General features: G+C 38.2%; 1 pseudogene; it reads left to right on the top strand.

Moving 5' to 3' along the window:
* Positions 1-138: 138 nt before the first annotated feature.
* On the top strand, positions 139-5209 carry LOC109096683 (annotated as a pseudogene).
* Positions 5210-8248: the final 3039 nt, after the last annotated feature.

The raw sequence follows: 8248 nt of genomic DNA, 5'->3' as shown, positions 1-8248 counted from the left end.
TTATGTACTTCTCAGAAATGCGCTTTATGTACTCCTCAGAAATAAACTTAAAATGACATTTAAGTATACTTGACTTATACTTACAAAAAGTCTAAATATACTTGAACTTTACTTAAGCATACTTAATAAAATAAACTTGAAGTATACTACTTTTTGGTAAGGGGTGCCAGATGCTCCACTTTGAAGCTACAGTAAATTAATGTATGTAATAGAAACCCTTCATTTGCACGTTTCTACTTTTGTGCTATCTTGTTTCGTTCATTTCAGTGTGTGAACCAGAAGGAAGTGGAAGTGAAAAATATTAAGATTCACACAGAACTAAAGCTCCAGACCATCCTGTGTACAATAATGTTGATCTCGATCAGATTTTAAGATCATATGTCTGATAACAGATAATAATATTAATATTAAAAACACAGCATCTGATAAGGCAGACAAAGAGTTAAACATGAAACCAGATGATAAAGATACAGAAGCTCCACCCTCTTACATCACTTACCAGGAAGTGACTGTCTTATTTCTCCTCTCTCTTCTCTACTGATAAAATCACAAAAGAATCAGTAATCAGTGGGAAATGAACAGAAACACATTGAAGAAGGATTTTTGAGCTGTTTGTTTGTTGCTAGACAGCTAATTTTTGTGATTCTTGTGATTATTCTTTTTTTTTTTTTAACCATCATTCAAAAAGTTCAAAATGGATTCACTATCTTTAGAAGAGCTTTCTTGTCCTGTATGCTACGAAATCTTCAAGGCTCCTGTTATTTTATCATGTAGTCACAGTTTCTGTAAAGACTGTCTTCAACAGTTTTGGAAAACCAGGGATACTCAGGAGTGCCCTCTCTGCAGGAGAGTATCATCACATGCTGAACCTCCATATAATCTTGCATTAAAAAACTTGTGTGAATCGTTCCTGAAGCAGAGAAATGAGAGACATTCATCTGGGGAGTTCTGCAGTTTACACAGTGAGAAACTCAAACTATTCTGTCTAGATGACAAGCAGTCTGCATGTGTAGTGTGCTTTACATCACAACAACATGACGATCATAAATTCAGACCCATCAGTGAAGTGGTTTCATCACATAAGGTAAGACAGATACAAGACCATCTCAATAAATTAGAATGTCATGGAAAAGTTCATTTATATCAGTAATTCATATCAAATTGTGAAACTTGTGTATTAAATAAATTCAATGCACACAGACTGAAGTAGTTTAAGTCTTTGGTTCTTTTAATTGTGATGATTTTGGCTCACATTTAACAAAAACCTACCAATTCACGATCTCAACAAATTAGGATACTTCATAAGACCAATAAAAAAAAAAAATTTTTAGTGAATTGTTGGCCTTCTGGAAAATATGTTCATTTACTGTACATGTACTCAATACTTGGTAGAGGCTCCTTTTGCTTTAATTACTGCCTCAATTCTGCGTGGCATGGAGGTGATCAGTTTGTGGCACTGCTGAGGTCAAGCACACCAACACCATGGTCTTTTAACCAACTTTTGGTGATTTTGGCAGTGTGGGCAGTCGCCAAATCCTGCTGGAAAATGAAATCAGCATCTTCAAAAAGCTGGTCAGCAGAAGGAAGCATGAAGTGCTCCAAAATGTCTTGGTAAATGGGTGCAGTGACTTTGGTTTTCAAAAAAACACAATGGACCAACACCAGCAGATGACATTGCACCCCAAATCATCACAGACTGTGGAAACTTAACACTGGACTTCAAGCAACTTGGGCTATGAGCTTCTCCACCCTTCCTCCAGACTCTAGGACCTTGGTTTCCAAATGAAATACAAAACTTGCTCTCATCTGAAAAAATTACTTTGGACCACTGGGCAACAGTCCAGTTCTTCTTCTCCTTAGCCCAGGTAAGACGCCTCAGGAGTGGCTTAACAAGAGGAATACGACAACTGTAGCCACATTCCTTGACACGTCTGTGTGTGGTGACTCTTGATGCCTTGACCCCAGCCTCAGTCCATTCCTTGTGAAGCACTCAAATTCTTGAATCGATTTTGCTTGACAATCCTCATAAGGCTAAGGTTCTCTCGGTTGGTTGTGCATCTTTTTCTTCCACACGTTTTCCTTCCACTCAACTTTCTGTTAACATGCTTGGATACAGCACTCTGTGATCAGCCAGCTTCTTTGGCAATGAATGTTTGTGGCTCAAAAAAAAAAAATACAAAATACAAACAAATTACTTTGTACCATTTTGCCTATATTGTGCTTTACATATATGAACATAAAACTAATTTTTGGTGTCATATATTTTCACTTTAAATTTCAGGAGGAGGTCAATACAGCACTGATTCCTTAAAAAAGAAACTTCAACACAAAGAAAACATTAAAGGAGAGTTTGAGAAAACACTTCAACACATCAGTGTGAGGATTGAATTTTTTTTTTTTTTTTTACATATTTGCAAATTTGATTGGAACAGCTGAATTGGGTTGTCTGACATAAATGCATGTCCTCTTGTTGACTGGAATACACAAACACACACGTGCACACAGTCATTTGTGTAAAACACCAATTAGATAGCTGCTTCATAAGCGGACAGAAATATGTGGCAATCTCATTAGCTACAAAGCAAACGCCCCAATTTTATCACTCTCAATATTTCTATAATAAAGACTCAGTGTTAAAAACTAACACTGAAGCAGTTTTAAAGTTAACAAGATAATTAAGTGATTGAGTGCTGATTGTCCTATTTTGACGCAGTTGTGGCCTAATGGTTAGAGAGTCTGGCTCATAACCCAAAGGTCATGTAACCCAGCAGGTAACGAGACTCTCTTCCACCTTCAGTACCCATGACTGAGTTGCCCTTGAGCAAAGCACCAAACCCCCAAGTCCTCCCCAGTTCATGAGCCCAATAGCCTCTCAGCCATATTAGGTTGAACTGACACATTATTACCTGATGGAAGATGAGAGCAAAAAGAGTCCATCCATTCATTCTCCACACCACTTGTCCCACTAGTTGATTCCAGCATTTTAGGCCAAGGCAAGGAAACACACTTGACAGATGGCTAGTCCACATTCAAAAAGAGAAATGGTCTTTGACTATTGTAAGTTTACATTATTAAACTGATGTAAATATTTCACATTTTTGTAGCTTGCAGCAAGTTTTCAAACCTCAAGCACCACCACAAATATTTATTTTTAATATAAAAAAGTATTTTCATTCATACATGGTTGCCATGCTTTAAAGTCCTGTCAGTTAAAAATACTAATTCATGTTTCTTAAGTTCAGTAGATGTGCTTTCAAATGATATCCCTATCAATTGTTTCTCATTAAAAAGCATTTAAAATTGCTTAATTTGCAAAATGAAGCTGATTAAATTTAGGTATTTGTGTCTCCAGAATAAGACAAGTAAGATGATTGAAATGAATGCGTTTTGATTTCAGTCTCAAGCTGAGCACACAGAGCGTCAGATTAAACAGCAGTTTGAGAAGCTTCATCAGTTTCTCAGAGATGAAGAAGAAGCTACAATCACTGCACTGAGGGAGGAAGAGGAGCAGAAGAAGCAGATGATGAAGGAGAAGCTGGAGGAGATGAACAGACACATCTCAGCTCTTTCACACACAATCAAAGACACGGAGGAGATGATGAGAGACAATGACGTCTGCTTTCTACAGGTCTGACTTCAGATCACTGATTGATTGATTGATTGATTGATGATTTATTGATTGATCAAATTGTCGATGATAAATTGTGTGTTTGTTCTGCAGAAGTTTCCAGTCTCAATGGAAAGGTGAGTGATCTGCTGCTGTCTCTGGTCTCTCTGCTTCTGAAGTCAAAGGTCAGTTCTGATCCTGAATGTTCTTCCAGAGTCCAGATCTCATCACAGCCGGATCCACAGACGCCTTCTGGAGCTTTGATTCATGTCCCGCGTTACTTGGGCAACCTGCCCTTCAGAGTCTGGAAGAAGATGCAGGACATCATCCAGAACAGTGAGTCTGACTGTAGAAATTCTGAGCTCACATACAGATAAACAAATGTATAGCAAATGTCTGATGTGTTTGATCAACACGATGAGTGTCATAATTCATAATCATCTGTGTATGATTTACTCTTGTTATATGATGTTATATGAACATCGTGTCTGTTGATTGTGTCTCATCAGCTCCTGTGATTCTGGATCCAAACACGGCTCATAGAGATCTTGTCTTGTCTGATGATCTGATCAGTGTGAGTCACAACAACAACAATCATCCTGTTCCTGATAATCCAGAGAGATTTAACTGGTATCCCTGTGTTCTGGGTTCAGAGGGTTTTAACTCAGGAACACACTGCTGGGATGTGGAGGTTAAGGGATGTTTAGTCTGGATTCTTGGAGTAACTACAGCATCAAACCAGAGGAAGGGACGTGATTGTTTTAACACTGATGTCTGGAGTGTGGAGTATGATCGGGAAGGACTGTCTGGACCTTTTAACTTTCGTGTTGAACAGTACCTTGAGTATGTGAGAGTGTATCTGGACTATGACAGAGGAACGGTGTCATTCTCTGATCCAGTAACTAACACACATCTACACACATTCACAACCACCTTCACTCACACACTCTTTCCATTCTTTAGTTGTTATCCCTCTTTGAAGATCTTACCCTTAAATACAAGGATCACTTACTTTTAGGCTTAAAGATGGCTTAAGGTGGGATGTTAATGAGTTAAATTGCTGAAATAAGGAGCTGAGCCCAGCAAAATATCTGTCTAGGCCACCCATTTAATAATTTAGGTAAAGATTACATTAATCTTTTTGTGCAATGATTAAAAGCAATCTGAGGCTGACTGTATTTTGAGAAGTTTATAGCAGAACCAACTTCCTCAACCACTTATAAAATATAACAGCAGAAAATTGCAGTACTTTTCCTTTTATTATTTATTATTATTGAGTCATTTAGCAGATGCTTTTATCCAAAGCGACTTACAAATGAGGACAACAGAAGCAATCAATTGTAGTATTAAACTTGCAAAACACGTGCATCAGATACAAAGACAGACAGGGCTGGATCTTTTGCAATAATTCACAATGTACAAATCATACAAGACGCAAACTCTTTTGAACGATTCCAGTTTGGTGAACTCATTCAACCAATATATAAAAGTTATTATTACCACATCCTCCTGTTTCAATGATAAGTTCTATGTCGCACTTCTTCATAGAGCATGTGAGTTACAAACAGAGTGAAGCTATAAACACGTGATCAGCTGCACTCATCATTTAACCTCCTAAATATATGCATATGTATCCTGTCAACTGTGATTCCTCTATTTGAAATATATATATATATATATATATATATATATATATATATATATATATGTATATAATTGAATTTGAAATGGCTTATAGTAAAAACAGGACACTTCACCCAGCCATAATTTGAACCTTCCTTTCTGTCATTAACATGATGCTAATAGTTGAAGAGTTTCTCTCACCTGTGATAGTTTCATACCCGGGGCCCAGGGGCGTGTCTATGGCCAGGGTGGCGCATCCATGTAATACGCCGGCACAAATTTCAGGTTCAGTCTCTTGCAGTAAAGCAGAGGCTAACAACAAGCAAACACAGGCAGAAATATCGGCGCTCTATTAGTGTGTGAATTATGTGGAGTTTAATATTTAGACTCTCTACAGGAATATGTATCATAGCCTACCACTGAAATGACCTGAACAGTTTAATTAATTTTCTAGAAAATCGGCTCATTCAGTTACGTGCATTTATTGCATGGATGGGGCAAAAACATAATATAAGTGTTTAAAATGCATGTATACAGTTCATGTGCTGGACTGAATTGATTTTGATTTATTAGAAATGTTTATTATTTTGTATGTGTCTGTTTAGTGAGGACTTTTATTTTGAAAAGTAATCACTTGTACTCTCTTAGTTCAGGAAACAGGAAATGTGAGTAGTACTGCAGTAGTTCATCAAAATGTGGTAGCTGTTTGGCTAATCCTTAAACATCATCCTTCTTTGCATCTGTTAGACACAACGTCTGTAAGTACATAGTGTTAAATTTATTGTGTGATTCTTTAAGAAGGTTATTTTGACATTAAGATGGATATTTTCTTAGCTTAATTAATTAATTATCTTTACATAATCATTGTTAATAATTTCATACTTAGTAATTGTATCCTTTGTGTATTTTACAGTTTCACAGTTGATTCATAAACTTCATAAACGACTTGACGTCTCCATCGAGGTTTTTTGAGTGACTGTTTAACTTACTGGATAGTTAGATGCCAGAAGTCTAATAAGGCCAGTACAGTGAAAAGACGTTAATACATCAGACTGAGAAGGACGTTCATGAATCACATGGAATCAAGCGTTAAATATTCCAAAGATTCTACCACATCAACCTGATTTTTTGCATGTGATCAAGTCTCATATAAGTATGGCAGAAGGTCAGACAGATTTAGTGGATCTTAAAGGCACAGCTGAAGATGTGCACTCTGTCAGCACACGTTCCTCAAAAACATCCAGACGTTCTTCAAGAGCATCCAGTTGTCACTCAAGTGCCAGCATAGCTGTTTTCAAGGCACGAGCAAAAGCAGAAGCCGCACAAGCCAGAGCAGCGTACGCTAAAAAAGAAATAGAATTGAAAGTTGAACAGGCACGTCTTCAAGCAACACTGGAAGCTTTGCAAGAAGAGAAGGAAAAGGATGCTGCTTTGGCAGAAGCCCAGGTACTGGAAGAAGCATTTCTGGAAACAGAACGTAGTGCAGCCAGTAGAGTATCGGTGCCTGTTCCCATCGAGGACAGCCGAAATCGTACAACAAATTATGTAAAAATACAATCTGAGATTAGTAGTGGTACACTGCCCTCTAGTGGAGAGAAAGAAACACAACCAAAACTTCAATCTTCTCAATTTGTTAGTCCAATTAAAAGTGAAACTGATTTCAAGGACTTACCAATTAGTTCACAAAACATGGACTTTAGTGTAGACATGTTTCAAGATGCCACCCAAACGCAGGCTTCTCCTCGTCGCTACCAAATACAGAGTGGACCTTCTGATAAAGGAGATTCCTTGTCCATTACCTATGACCTTGCAAAGTATCTAGCTCGTACACAGCTTGTGTCAGCGGGGCTTACTTATTTTGATGATAAGCCCATTAATTACTGGGCATGGAAATCATCTTTCCAGGGTGCAATTTCTGGTCTGGGTCTTTCACCAGCAGAAGAACTGGATCTCTTGATTAAATACCTGGGTAAAGAATCTTCTGAGCATGCACGGAGACTGAAAGCTGTTAATATCAGAAGCCCGGCAGCTGCACTGATAATGACATGGCAGAGACTTGAGGAAATATACGGTTCTCCAGAAGCAATTGAACATGCTCTTTTTGCTAAACTGGAAAACTTCCCAAGAGTAACACACAAAGACCCACAAAAGCTTTGATATTTAGGAGATATCCTCTCTGAACTATAAGCTGCAAAGCTTGAGGGGTACTTACCAGGTCTGACATATTTGGACACTTCTAAGGGAGTGAACCCTATTGTTGAGAAACTTCCCTATAATATTCAAGAAAAATGGATGTTGTTTGGATCTAAATATAAACAAGAGCATCGTGTTGCTTTCCCACCTTTCTCAGTGTTTGCAAATTTTGTCCGCTCAGAAGCAAAAGCACGCACAGATCCCAGTTTTAGTACGTTTCCTCATGCAAAATATGAGAAAGGAGAAAGATTCGAGAAACAAAGACAAATTCCAATATCCGTTCACAAGACTCAAGTTAGTACCTCAACTAAAGTACAATCTGAACAGAAAAAGAGATCAGTTAGCCCGAACCAGATTTGCCCAATGCATGGAAAACCTAATCCTTTAAGAAGATGCAGAGGGTTCAGAGAGAAATCTCTACAAAAGAGAATGCAGTTCCTGAAAGAGCAGTCTGTGTGTTACCGTTGCTGTTCTTCTACAGGCCATATCGCCAAAAACTGCACTGTGGAAATTCAGTGCAAAGAATGCGGTAGTGACCATCACCTTTCAGCTCTTCATCCAGGTCCTGCACCATGGAAATCGCAGGCATTTACCCCTACCTCAGAGCATGGCGGGGAGAGAGACCAATCAGATAGTCATGAAGTTACATCTGAATGCACAGAAGTCTGCGGAGAAGGTCTGAGTGCGCGGTCTTGTTCAAAAATTTGTCTAGTTTCTGTTTATCCAGCTGGACATCAAGAGAAAGCAAAGAGGATGTACGCTATCCTAGATGAGCAAAGTAATCGGTCTTTGGTTAGAAAAGATTTCTTTGACATCTTCAACATC

The sequence above is a fragment of the Cyprinus carpio genome, chromosome B3, assembly GCF_018340385.1.
Source record: "Cyprinus carpio isolate SPL01 chromosome B3, ASM1834038v1, whole genome shotgun sequence".
In the NCBI taxonomy this organism is placed as follows: domain Eukaryota; kingdom Metazoa; phylum Chordata; class Actinopteri; order Cypriniformes; family Cyprinidae; genus Cyprinus; species Cyprinus carpio.
This window is presented reverse-complemented; position numbering and strand designations above follow the sequence as displayed.